Here is a 14,558-nt window from a genome sequence, read left to right on the forward strand (position 1 = left end):
CTTAGCTGCCTAAAGTATAATAAAGGGCTTATTTTTGACATAGTGCTCTCATCAGAGATAATCTACAGAGTATCAGCTAGGCATGGTGGGGGAAACTCTGAGTTTTCTGTTCTCATTCTCTTCATGGCCCAGCAAAATTTGTTTGCCCATCTCCATTTGACTTGCCTTTCTCCCCTTTTAAGTCCCAAACCCCTACCTCTATCATCCTGTTTTGTCTTTATTTATTTATTTTTATTGAAATACAGTTGACTTAAAATGTTAATTCCTATTGTACAGCAAAGTGATTTGGTTTTATATATATATATATATACACACACACACATTCTTTTTAAATATTCTTTTCCATTATGGTTTATCATAGGATATTTTTTAAATTGGAGGATAATTGTTTTACAAAGTTGTGCTTCTGCTGTGCCATGAAGTGAATCACCTGTAAATATACATATATCTCCTCCCTCTTGAGCCTTCTACCCTGCTCCCCATCTCACTCCTCCAGGTCATCACAGAGCACCAAGCTGATCTTCTTGTGTTTCACAGCACTAGCTATCTGTTTTATACATGGTAGTGTGTATATGTTAATGCTACTCTCTCAGTTCATTCCCACCCTCTCCTTCCCTTGCTGTGTTCACATATCTGTTCTCTAAGATGGTATTTACGCTGAGGGTTTCAGCTATTTTGGCAAGTTACTCAGTTCTCCTGGGTCTCTCTCTTGTATACATGTCATTAAACTTTTTTATGATTTTCTCCTCTTAATTGGTCTCACGTCAGTTGAATTCTTAGACTAGCCAGAAGAACCCAGAAGGGCAGAGGAAAATTTCTTCCTCCCTGACACTGAGGTTTATTTGGATGGCTTTTTATACTATTTTGTCAGTGTCTCTGTTGGGTTCGCCACCAATTTCAGACTCTTGTATTTGCAACAGCTAGCAGGCCAGATTTCTCTTCACCATTCTTCCCAGACTGTTACTTTACTCACACTTTTTTCATAGCTCATCTGAACCATTTTTTTCCCCTTCCAAATGAACTTAAAAAGTTTTTGTCAGACTCTTCCCCCAAATCCTGTTGTTTTGATTGGAATTACTTTAAATCTAAAATTTCATTAATGTCCTTACCATAGTGAATCTATCTAAGAAAAGACAAGGTAGATTTCTTAATTTATTCAAGTTTTCTTCTATGTTCTTTAGAAGTGTGTGCAGGTTGTATATCTCACAGATTTCTTATTAATGTCATTTCTGGAGAGTTTATAGTTTGTGATATGATTTATTCTATGTTCAAACTGATCATTACTGGTACATAGGAAAGATTTTGATTTTATATATTTATTTTATATTTGACCACCATGCTTAACTCTTCTAGTAGTTTTTCAATTACTTCACTTTGATTATTTTGGAAATTAAGAGTATCAACTCTGATAACTTGGTCTTCTTTTAAAGAGCAAAACTTTTTTCAAGCCTGATTGTTTTAGTTAGAACTTCCTGGACAGTGTTAAATGATAGTAGTATTGGCAGGAATTCTTGCCTTGTTTCTGATTTTAAGGGAAACGTTCCTATTGTTTTCACTTTTAATTCTGATGTTGGTTATTGGTTAAAATTAAACATCCTTTGTATGTTAAAGAATTATCTTATTTTTAAATCACCATCACCCCCCCCCTACTTTAAAATCAGGAATAGTTGTTGAATTTAGCTAATGGTTTTTGAGAATCTATTGAGAGGTTCGTTTGAGTTTTCTCCTTTGATCTCCCCATTTCATCTGTTACATTAATAGATTTTCTAATAACAACCTTTGTCACATTTATATGGTCAGCTTTCCATTTCCTCTGTGTACTTGGGAGAGGTTCAGATTTGGCCTCCATACTATGAATTGATAGATTTTGCACTTTGCCATCTCCAATGTGAAGTTTAATTCTGCTGCTACAATATTTTTTATAATTCTTCCTTGGTTTGCTAAACTCTCTTTTCAGTCCAGTTTTGTTATCTTTCTTTCTTGATATGTTTTATTTCAGTGGCTTTCTATACCTATTTCATAGAGTTCATGTTCTCTTGTATTCTCTTGAGGATGCAATTTTCTAAAATATTTCTTCTGGTTCCGACACTAAATGAAGGCTTTTGTGCTTCCTCCAACTCCTCAGAATGCTATACATTTCCCTTCTGCTGCTAGAGGTTTTCATAGGAAGCATGCAGTCTGTGGTGTATGTTGATGCATATTTGAAGGAAGATTGATTTAGGCTTTGTTAAAGACATAGTGTATGTAGATTTCATTTGACTCTCCTTATATTCTCTTTGGTATTGGCTAGAACCCCTTCTCCGGAGAAGGGAATGGCACCCCACTCCAGTACTCTTGCCTGGAAAATCCTGTGGACAGAGAAGCCTGGTAGGCTGCAATCCATGGGGTCGTGAAGAGTCGGGCACGACTGAGTGACTTCACTTTCACTTTTCACTTTCATGCATTGGAGAAGGAAATGGCAACCCACTCCAGTGTTCTTGACTGGAGAATCCCAGGGAGCCTCATGGGCTGCCGTCTGTGGGGTCGCACAGAGTCAGACACGACTGAAGAGATTTAGGAGCAGCAGCAGCAGCAGCAGCAGGACCCCTTCTCAGCCCGACTCCCGGTGGCCAGGTTGATGCACCGATCTTCCAGCCTGTTTCCCAGTGTCTGCTGGGTTTTGCTGGACCCATATGGAATCGCTTATTCCTACTTACTAGATTCCCTGACACTCTGAACATATAAACTGAATGAAGAACTGCAGCCTCCCATATGCATTGGTACCCGAGTTTTACTTGTGAAGTTTCCCATTCCCAGAATGTAATGTGAAGGCACCAAAGCGATCACTTCAGCCCTTTTGGTTTATGGGAGGAGTCTCCAAATGGATTTAGACTGTCTTGGGGAGTTGTTGATTTCCCTTGCAAACGGTAGCCCTGGAGTGGAGGCATGGCTGGTTTTGCCAGTTATGAGATGAACTCTCCATTGCTAAGCTGTGAGGCTGACTGTGGTATAACCACTCAGTGTTTTACTGTCTTGTTTCAGATTTCTGCTGCAAGACTTGGCCCCAGATTGTTTTTTCCTCATTTCAGCATTAGTTTTAATATTAATGGAGATTTCTCCCAGATAATCATAGTAGGATGCCCATCAGTCTAAGTTTTAAGTAATTTGGGGGAGTTTTATCATTCTCTGTATCTTGATAGGTATTTTAGTAGGGAGCTAGGAGAAGCTGTGTTAGTGGTAGTTAAGCAAATACTATTTTAAACTATAAATCCAATGTGTGTGTGTGTGTAGATACTTTTTTTTTTTTTTTTAATTTTGGCCATGCTGTCTAGCTTGTGGGATCTTAGTTCCCTGTCCAGGGATTGAACCCATGCCCTTGGCAGTGAAAACATGGAGTCCTAACCACTGGACCACCAGGGAATTCCTTATGTTTTGGTTTAGAGCAGAGATCAGCAACCTTTTCCCGTAAAGGGCCAGATAGTAAGTGTTTTGGATGTTGTAGGTAATCTGATCTGATTTTTTTTTAACTCCATAAGTATTGCTGGAGCTTGGAAGTAGCATAGACCAGTACTGTATGTATACAAATGAGTTTGGCAGTGTTCTAATCAAACTTTTCAAAAACAGGAGGACCAGCTGAAAAAGTTTTGAGATGGGTGACGGTGATGGTTGTACAACACTGTGAAGGTACTTAATACCTCTGAACTATATACTTAAAAATGGTTAAGATAGGGGCTTCCCTGGTGGCTCAGGGGTAAAGAATCCACCCACCAATGCAGGAGACTTGAGTCTGATCCCTGATCTAGAAAGATCCCACATGCTGTGGAGCAACTCAGCCCATTGATCACAATTATTGAGCCTGTGCTCTAGAGCCCGGGAAAAGCAACTATTGACCCCAAGTGCCACAACTACTGAAGCTTGGTGCCCTTGAGCCTGTGCTCTGCAACAAAAGAAGCCCCTGCAATGAGAAGGCTGTGCAATGCAATGATGAGTAGCCCCTGCTTGCTACAACTAGAGAAAACCCCACGCAGCAACAAAGACCCAGCACAGCCAAAAATAAATAAATTTTAAAAATTAGCACACAGAAAGAGGGAAGAAAGAGGAAATTCCATGCCTACAGTAAGAGGGGGACTTTGCTCGAAGCTTCAAGGCAGTGAGACAGATTTCTGGAGTGGCAGTTAAAAGGCATATCATAGTTAGAGGGGGGTGGAGTTCGGGGACTTCACAGTTCATCCTCGTAATAGCATCCCATGCTGTTTAGGAATAGAGATTCATAGAGCTGACAGTCACACTTTTCGGCATAAGGATCAGAGCAGGGATTTTTTGTCCTTGCGAGGCTTGGGGAACCTCTGCAGCTGTCACAAGGGTTCACATCAGATGCAACTGAAAAGCCAGCCTGGCCTTTGTTCTTTGTGACTGGTCATGCTTCCTGTAGATGACCTGCTCTCTTCCCAAGGCTGGAAGATCCTGGGTTTTCCGTTATTAACCACAACAGGCTCATTGGATAAAGAGGAGCAGCCGCTAGTCTGAATCAGCTGCTACGGTGCCTCTTTACCAGGATCTGCCACTGGGATTTACTCGTCATCTGGAGACCAGGGCCCTTGGCCTCTGGAAACAGTGCTGCCCTCGGGACCCCAGACCATATTTCCTTCGGTGGTGTGGACAGTCTCCTCCTCCCCAGCTCTCACCCTGGCAGCCCTCAGCTTTTCCCAGACCTGGAAAGAAAGAGCCTAAAGTCTAGCCATGCATGGCCTCCCATCTCCACAGGGGAAGCAGGTGCATCTAATGCTGTCCTTGGAGCAGAGTTAGCATACCCACATCCATTTACACGATCTTCCCTATCTAAAGAGCTTCCTTTGTGGCTTAGACGGTGAAGAATCTGCCTGCAACGCAGGAGACCCAGGTTCGATTCCTGGCTTAGGAAGATCCCCTGGAGAAGGAAATTGCTACCCACTCAAGTATCTTGCCTGGAGCATCCCATGGACAGAGAGCCTGGCAGGCTACTGTCCATGGGATCACAAAGAGTCAGACATGACTGAGTGACTAACACTAACTACCCCATCTGAAGGTGACACTGGAGAAAATCTAAGAGGTCTCCATGGCAGCTGAGTGGTAAGGCTGGTTCCATAGGGCCACCAGTCACGGGACCTGCAGGTGTGGCCAGGAGCAGCCTTGGGCAGTGCTGGGTGGTTTGAGAGCTTCCTGGTCTCTGTTGGAATCTGTTCTCCAGGCTGAAGGAAGGTGTCATCATCACTGGGTGTCAAGCGCTCCCTCCCCCTGCCCAGTCTCCATGGATCCCACCACCATAGAGGGCTTGAGTGCTGGCAGCCTCTTAGTTTTCAGTTTGCTCTTTGGTGTCCAGGCTGCTGTTTTTAGAAAAGGATGGAATTCTTGGTTTCACAAGGGGCTAGGAGCCCGCTGGCTCCATGGTAAAGAATCCACCTGCAATGCAGGTGATGCAGGTTTGATCCCCAGGTCACGAAGATCCCCTGGAGGAGGGCATGGCAACCCCTTCCAGTATTCTTGCCTGGAGCATCCCATGGACATAGGAGCCTGGCGGGCTGCAGTCCATGGGGTTGCAGAGTTGGACACGACTGAGCAGGCACACATGCACACACAGTGCTCTACTTAGAGAAAGCAGCCTTTTGGGATGCTCCTCTCTCTCAGCTGGGGTGTTTTGAAGGAATAGACAAAGGAAAAGGAAACTTAACTGGCTTTGGGTTGTTATCAGGTAGCTTAGCTGCCTTGCAAACACCCACTGCTTAAGGTGCCTGGTTTTTTCTGTTTGTGCACTCGTGAGGGTAGGAGTACTTGTGGAAGGAGTCACTGATTTGTGCACTTGGAATGGCAGAAAGCTCTTCCCCTGCCCCACCCCAGGTGAGAAAATTGCATAGCCCAGAGCTGGCCTACATGTGTGCCTCAGAAAATGTAGGTTATGGGGACCCCCACCCCCAATACTGAACCCCTTCAATCTGTTCATTTTCATGTACACATGGGGGTAGTGGATCTTTGATGCAAGAAGAATTATTGGTCATGAGTGTCTGCTGACTCAGTCTAGAGAGGCTTTTAAAGGAGATGAGATGAAATTTCATCTGTGCCACAGAGAGCAGGGGGGTGCATTGCTGCGTGGAGAGAGGACTGTAGGCCGGGTATGAGCCAAGATGGGTGAGGGAAGCATGGGGGTGCATAAGGGCAATTAGGACAACCTGACATGTGATCTTGGCATTGCAAGATTGACGCCCTGTTGGCCTTGTGGCACATGATATTATGAGAGTTCAGTAGCCTCGTGACCATGTTTTTCTAGATCCCATTCCAATTTCTAAGCAGCAGGATTCTCCCCAGAGAGACTCCTATCTCTAGGACTGTCCTGGGTTCATGAGCTTGGCTCAGGCTGTACCTGTTGTAACTGACTGGTTTCACCATCTATCTCAGCACCCTCTTTCCCAGTGTGCAACAGACCAGCTGCTTCAGAACCCCCAAAGGAACAGCCTTTTGGCATCTTCACCTGGTCTAGCTTTGAACTTATTTCTGAAAAGGGTGTTTGGGAAACTGCCTCTGACCTGAGCAGCTCTCTTAAGACTATATTCTGGGCAAGGGAGAGGAAACCCTACATATGAATGCTGCTGATGTCAGAAGGAAAGAGATCAGGAACCTAGAAAATCCATAGTAAATAAACAGCAATTCAAGGAGCCCAATTTCCTTTCTGATGCAGAAGCTTCTCTGGTGTCTTCTGTCCTGGGAGCCACTGCCTTGCTGCCTTGTGACTCTACATATTCTTCCTTAATACTCTAGATGCTCAGAAGAGAGAAGGTGCTTTCAGATTATTCACAGCTCTCTTTCCCTTCAGTACACAGCAGAAGCAGCCTTTCTCTCCATGTGTACATACTCAGTTTTGTTCTCTCCTGGGGACTTTGACTTCTACAGTCTTGGTCCATAATTTCTGATTCAGCATTTTCATTTCCCCAGATTCTCTCCTGAAAGTCTCTCTGAAGGTTTTTGGAGCAGGGACTGCTTTTGTTTTTTTGTTTTTTCTTCCTCCTTGGGCTGTTATGCTTTCAACATGTGTTTGGGTGTATACTATTTCCTGGTAAAAGCAAGACTGGGGATACAGATGACTTTTCCCATCTGGGGAAGCATGGAAAAGAGTTCTCAGCAGAGGAATGGGGACTGATCATTTTGGGGCCTCTCTGTACTTTGTTAGCTCACCTAGTCCTTTTGGAAGCCAAATTTAGAATCTACTCTGCTAATTACTGGACAAAGTAATTATAGGAGGGAAAAATCATACAACATAATAAATAAGGTTTAGGTAAGCTATGTAGGGGCTGTGCAGTGGGTAATGAAAAAGTAGGGGGACTTCCCTGATGGTCCAGTAGTTAGGATTCCATGCTTCCACTGAGGGTGCAAGGGTTCAGTCCCTGGTCTGGGAACTAAGATCCTGCATGCTACGTAGTGCAGCAAAAAAAAAAAAAAAAACACAAATGAAAGAAAAGTAAGTAGACATGAAGAAGACATGTTTTCATTCTCATTATAAAAGTAATCCATGCTCACTAGAAGGAAAACATCAAATGTTACAGAAAATAAGAATAACTGAAATTCCCCCATTAATGTGTTGGTGTAGTTTCCTCCCAGTCTTCTATGTATATATGCCTTTTTGGAAAAAATTGAGATTATTCTATACACGCTACTTTGCAATGTATTAAAAGCTAATGTGCCATGATTATTTTCCCATGTTATTAAATATTCTTCTAAACATGATTTCTAATGACTGCATAGTATTTCATCATTTGAATGGACATAATATGTATTTAAACCGTGCTCTTTTATTTGACATTTGGTTTCTTGGATAGATATGATTTGATGAAATCTTGAAGAGAGCAATGGAAGTAGATGGCTTATGTTATAGATGTGGTTCTGCTACTTCTTAAATCTGCTAAGCAAGGCTTAAGGTCTTAGCATCTATTTCCTCCTTTGTCAAAGAAGGCCATGAATAGTAACTACTTCTTTGGTGGTGACAATTAGATGAGCGATGATCCATGTTAATCTCTTAGCATGAAACCTCACATAGACTAAGTAGTCAATAGGTGTTAATAATAACAGAATTATCCTTGTCCTGATGCTTTACCATATGTGTACTTACTTCACTGTTAGACTTAGGATCCAGGGAAGGAAAATTGCACTTACACAGATAAGTAGAATTTCAGAATGAAAGCTGCCTTCAGATAAGTAACGCCTTCTATTAGGTGCCTTACAGATGGAGCCTTTGGCCAACTGCTTGAAATTAACAGGAAGAAAGGTTTTGGAGCCTCTGCAGTTGTGTGACTCTATTTGGTTCAGAGCAAGGAAGTGGGAAACCACCAGTTGCAACCAGGAAGTTATCTTTGTGCCCACAGGCCAAGCCACCTAAGCCTTCCTGTTGTACTTGTTTGTTTTCCTTTACTTGTTTTTTATTTTCAAACTTTTATTCTGAAAATTTTCAAACATTTTGGATGGTGAACAGTATGCCAAAGATGGGTGTGACCTCCGCCTAGATTCAGTGATTTTGTCATGCTTTCTGATAAGCACGTTAAAAGATGTAAGATCCTAACTGCATTCCCTGCTGTGTGACAGGCTTGTGCTGTGGGGCCTCACACAGTGGGCAAAATGTATGCACTGTCAAACCAAGGGCTTATGGAAACAGAAGGTCAGACTGTAACGACCCTAGGCTCTGGGGTGATGGAAATATATCTATTGTTTTTATAACACAAATTACAGAAAGAAAATCTCAACATAGTTCCTGGCTGAAGGGAAAAAAGTAGATCCAGACTTCCATCAACATGACAGTGTATAACTTCCTTCTAATATAGTCATATAATTGAATAATTTACAGCAGTGGGAAACAGACTACATGTGTCAGCACAGATAATTAGAAGAAGCCCTGTTGAATGAAATGTAATTTGCAGAAGGGGATACATAGACACACAGAGTATATCATTTATCATTTATTTAATGACTAAACATAAAATAATAACATGTGTCGCTTGTGGATATGTACAAGTTTCATAATGTATAAAACATCGGAATGACTCCCAACACCTTCAGAATAAAGGCTCCATCTGGTTAAGGAATGGAAGAGATGGTATTCAGGAAGGTTACATGAGACTTCAACCAAACCAGTAATGTTCAAATTTGTTAAAATGAGATGCTGGACATAGAGGTCTTTATTATATTTATACCTATATTTTATACCTTTGGAAGATTTTAGTGTTAAAACTAGAGTGAAAAAGCATTGTTTAAAAGGCTTAGAATCTTGAATCACTTTGTGGTTTTAAAAGCTGAGGCTGGGAGAGTTCAGTGTTTTGCTTCTTAAATATTTTTGAATTTTATTTAATTATGCCACAGTAGGGTTGGCTTTTTGGTGTACAGTTCTGTGAGATCTTTTTTCACTTTTTTATTATGATAAAATGTAGTTTAACTTATGTAACATCTTAGCCATTTTTAACTGTGTAGTTCAGTGGCATTAAGTACATTCATGTTGTTGTGCGAACAGCACCACTGTCCATCTCCAGAACGCTTTCATTTGGCAAAAACTGAGACTCTGTACCTGTTAAGCAATGATTCCCAATACCTCCTATCCCCAGGCCCTGCCAACCAGCATTTCTGTCTTTACGATTTTAACTACTCTAGGTAGATACCTCATGTAAGTGAAAGCATACAGAATTTGTTCTTTTGTGACCAGCGTGTTTCACTTAGCATAATGTCCTCAAGGTTCATCCACGTTGTAGCATGTATCAGAATTTTTAAGACAAAATGGTCTTTCTTTGTATGTATATACCACATTTTGTTTATCCATTCACTTGTTGATGGACACTTCTTAGGTTGCTTCCATGTTTTAGCTATTGTAAATAATGCTGCAATGAACATGGGAATACAAATATGCCACAGAACCCCCGCGTTCAATTCTTTTGGGTATATGCCCAGAATTTCAATTGATGGATCATGTAATATTTCTAGTTTTAATTTTTGGAAGAGCTGCCATACTCTTTTACACAGCAGCTGTACCATTTTACAGTCCCACCAATAGCGTGTGAGAGTTCCCATTTGTCCATATCTTTGCCAACATTTGTTATTTTCTGTTTTTAATAGTAGCCATTCTAATGGTGTAGGATAGTATCTTACTATGATTTTGATCTACATTTCATTTTCTACTTTCCCTTGTGATTTCTTCTTTGATCTGTTGCTTTTTAAGAGTGTCTTTAATTTTTACAAATTTGTAAATTTTCCCATTTTACAGTTGACTCTTCAATAACATGGATTTGTACTGCACGGGTCCACTTATACATGGATTTTTTCAATAAATACTATAATACTACACAGTTTGCAGTTGGTTAGGTCCGTGGATATGGAACTTTGGATACAGAGGGCCAACTATAGAGTTATATACAGATTTCCATTGCATGGGGTATTGTGCTCCTAACCCCACACCTCATTGTTCAAGGGTCACCTGTACTTCTGTTCATGATTTCTAACTTCATCCTGTTATGGTTAGGGAAGATATTTTGTATAATATCTATCTTTTAACATTTTTTGAAATAGTTTGCCACCTAATCTATGGTCTCTCCTGGAAAATGACCCACATGCACTTGAGAAGAATAGAAATTTTGTTGTCAGGTAAAATAAAGTGTTTGTTATGAAAACAAGTGTTTTGTTATAAAACATTTTATAAAACAAAGTGTTTGTTATAAAGTATATGTTCGTTAGATCTAGTTGGTGTATTGTGTTGTTCAAGTCCTCGAGTTTCTTGCTTTTCTTCTGTCTGACTGTTGAGAGTGGAGTATTGAAGTCTACAACTTCTTTTGTAGAACTGTCTATTCCTCCTGTCAGTTTGGTCAGTTTTTGCTTCATATATTTTGATAGCCTATTATCAGGTACATAAATGTTTGTAATTGTCATGTCTTCTTGCTGTATTGAAACTTTTACTAGTAAATAATACTCTTCTTCATCTCTTGTAAACTCTTGATTTATAGCTTTTTTTGTCTGATTTTATTATAGCCACCTCTGCTCTCATTACCATTTGCATGGAGTATCTTTTTCCATCTTTTTACTTTCAACCTATTTCTGTCTCTGGATTTAAAGTACATCTCTTGTATACAGCATATAGTTAGATAATATTTTTTTTTATGCATTCCACCAATCTCTGTCTTTCAAGAGAGAGTTTAATCCATTTACATTTAAAGTTAATATTGATAAGCAGGGAGTTCTGTCACTTTGCTATTTGTTTTCTATATACTTTATAAACTTTTGTCCGCATTTCTTCTGTTACTGTCCTCTTTTGTGTTGAGCTGATTCTTTTGGTAGTATAACAATTTAATACTTGTTTCCTTTTACATGTATTCTGCAACTGTTGGGTTGGCCAAAAAGTTTATTTGGGTTTTTCCATAAGCTGTTATAGAAAAACCTGAATAAGTTTTTTTGGGAACCCAATATTTTCTTTGCAGTTATTATGAAGATTACATATAACATCCTAAATTTATTACTGAATTTGTAAATTATTACACTGAATTTGTATTAGCTTAATTTCAATAATAACCAAAAACTCTGCTCCTTTACAGTTTCATCACCACCCCTTTTAGTTAGAGATGTCACAAAATTATATCTTTATACAAATATGCCCCCAAACTTAATCATTTTACATGCATTAGTCTCTTAAATTATATAGAAAGCAAAATGTAGAATTATAAACCAAAGTAATAGTAACACTAGCTTTTAGACTAATGTGTTTTATAGAAATGTATTACTCTCTTAAATCATGTAGATAAAATTATTCTTTCAAACTGTTGTTACACTAATACTAGTTTTTATAATTGCCCAGGTCTTTTCCTTTATGAAGATATTTATTTCTTCATACAGCTTTAATTTACTGTCTGATATGTTCTTTCATTTCAGTCTGCAGGACTCCCTTTAGCATTTCTTGCAGGGTAGGTCAAGTCATAACAAACTCTCTCAGTGTTTGCTTTTCTGGAAATATCTTAATTTCCCTATTTTGAAGGATAACATTGTTGGATTCATGGTTGACAGGTGTTTTTTTTTTTTCCTATTTAGCACTTTGAATATGTATCAGCCCATGCTTTCTGGCCTGCAAAGCTTCTGATGAAAAATCAAATTACAATATCAGTGTGGGTCTATTTCTGGACTGTTCTGTTTTGTTGACTGATATGGCTTTTCTTGGCCAGTACTGCATTGTTTTGATTACTATAATTTTATACGTGTCTATGTGTGTGTTAGTCACTCAGTCGTGTCTGACTCTTTGCGACCCCACAGACTGTAGCCTGTCAGGCTTCTCTGTCCATGGAATTCTCCAGGCAGCAATACTGGAGTGGATTGCCATTCCCTTTTCCAGAGGAACTTCGCAACCTAGGGATCGAACCCTGGTCTCCTGCATCGCAGGCAGATTCTTTACCATTTGAGCTACAGGGAAGTCTATAATTTTATATAGTAAGCCTTAAAATAAGGTAGTGTGATTCTTTCATCTTCTGCTTTTTCAAATTTATTCTAGCTTTTCTTTCTTTGCCCTTTCATATATATTTTAGAGTCAGTTCACTGTTGTCTACAAAATATCCTTCTATGGTTTTAATTAGAATTGCATTGAATCTATTGATAATTTTGATGAGAATTGATATCTTTTCTATGTTGAGCCTTTCAATCCTTGAATACAGTATGTCTTTATATATTTAGATCTCTAATTTCTTTAATCAGCCTTTTGTAGTTCTCAGCATATATATTTTGTACATATATTATTTAGATTTATACCCAAGTATTTCAGTTTTGGAAGAGATAATGTAAATAGTATATGTTTTAAAAAATTTGATTTCCAGTTTAACCCTGCTATTATGCAGAAATGTTTGTGTTGACCTTGCAATCCTTAAACTTAGCTAATTATATATTAGTTTTAGCAACCAACCTTGCTAATCATATATTAGTTTTAGGAACTTTTTTGTTGATTCCTTGGGATTTTCTGCACATATAATAATTCTTTGAAAACAGGGACAGTATTATTTCTTCCTTTCCAATCTCTATTATTTTTGTTGTTTTACTGTACTGGTTAAGACTACTGGCATGATGTTGAATTGGAGTGCTGCAAATGGGCATCCTTGTCTTGATCCTGATGTTAATGGGGGGAGCATTCAGTCTTTCATCATTTAGTATGATTTGGGGCATAACATTTTTTAGATGTCCTTTATCAGGTTGAGGAGTGTGTGTGTGCTCAGTCATGTCCAACTTTTTGTGACCCCATGGACTGTAGCCCACCAGGCTCCTCTGTCCATGGGATTTCCCAGGCAAGAACAGTGGAGTGGGTTGCCCTTTCCTACTCCAGGGCATCTTCCTTACCCAGGAGTTGAATCTCCTGGGTAGGGAGATCTCCTTGATCTCCTGCATGGGCAGGCAGATTCTTTTACCATTGAGCCACCCAGGAAGCCATCAGATTGAGGAAGTTCCCTCCAATTGCTAGTTTATTGGTTTTTTTAAATCATAAATAGGTGTTTTATGATCATATGATCATACTTTTTATTCTTTATACTGTTAATTTGGTGAAATTCATTAACTGAATGTCAGATATTGAATCAACCTTTCATGATGAGGACAGATCCTTTTTGGTCGTGGAGTAGTGTTCTTTTTATATTGCTGCATTAGATTTGCTACCATTTTATTGAGGATATTAGTGTTTGTGTTCATGAAGATTTTCGTTTATTTTTAATTTTCCTCTTTCTCCTCCTCCTCCCCCTCCTCCACTCAACATCCCCATCTCCCCTCACACCCATTCCTCTCTAGTTTTGGTGGTGGTTGTTCAGTCGCCAAGTCATGGCTGACTCTTTGTGACCCCATGGACTGCAGCAAGCCAGGCTCCTCTGTCCTCCGCTATCTCCCGGAGTTCACTCAAATTCTTGTCCATTGAGTTTGTGATGCTGTCTAACCATCTCATCCTCTGCTGCCCCCCTTCTCCTTTTGCTTTCAATCTCTTCCAGCATCAAGGTCTTTTCCAATGATTAATCTCTTCACATCAGGTGGCCAAAGTATTGGAGCTTCAGCTTCAGCATTAGTTCTTCCAATGAATATTCAGGGTTGATTTTCTTTAAGACTGACTGGTTTGATCTCCTTGCAGCCCAAGGGACTCTCAAGAGTCTTCTCCTGCACCACACAAAAGCATCAATTCTTCCGCACTAGTTTTGGTATCTGGGTAATAATGACCTCGTAAAATGAGTTGAGACATACTTACTCCTTTTCAGTATTCTGAACCAGATTGTATAAATATCTGGTAGATTTGGTTACTGAAGCCATGTGAGTCTTATTCAGAATATTTTTAACTATACATTTTTTATTGAGATGTAATTGACATGTAACATTATATTCAGTTCAGTTCAGTTCAGTCACTCAGTTGTGTCCGACTCTTTGCAACCCCATGAAACCCAGTACGCCAGGCCTCCCTGTCCATCACCATCTCCCAGAGTTCACTCAAACTCACGTCCATCGAGTCAGTGATGCCATCCAGTCTCTGTCGTCCCCTTCTCCTCCTGCCCCCAATCCCTCCCAGCATCAGAGTCTTACTT

At 39.8% G+C, this 14,558-nt stretch overlaps 1 protein-coding gene across 17 annotated transcripts in view; it reads left to right on the forward strand.

Moving 5' to 3' along the window:
- The window catches only part of TMEM164 (transmembrane protein 164), a 180,190-nt gene that overhangs the window by 80,458 nt on the left and 85,174 nt on the right, over window positions 1-14,558 (forward strand). The window lies entirely within an intron of this gene.

The sequence above is a fragment of the Bos javanicus genome, chromosome X (genome assembly GCF_032452875.1).
Source record: "Bos javanicus breed banteng chromosome X, ARS-OSU_banteng_1.0, whole genome shotgun sequence".
NCBI classification, from domain to species: Eukaryota; Metazoa; Chordata; class Mammalia; order Artiodactyla; family Bovidae; genus Bos; species Bos javanicus.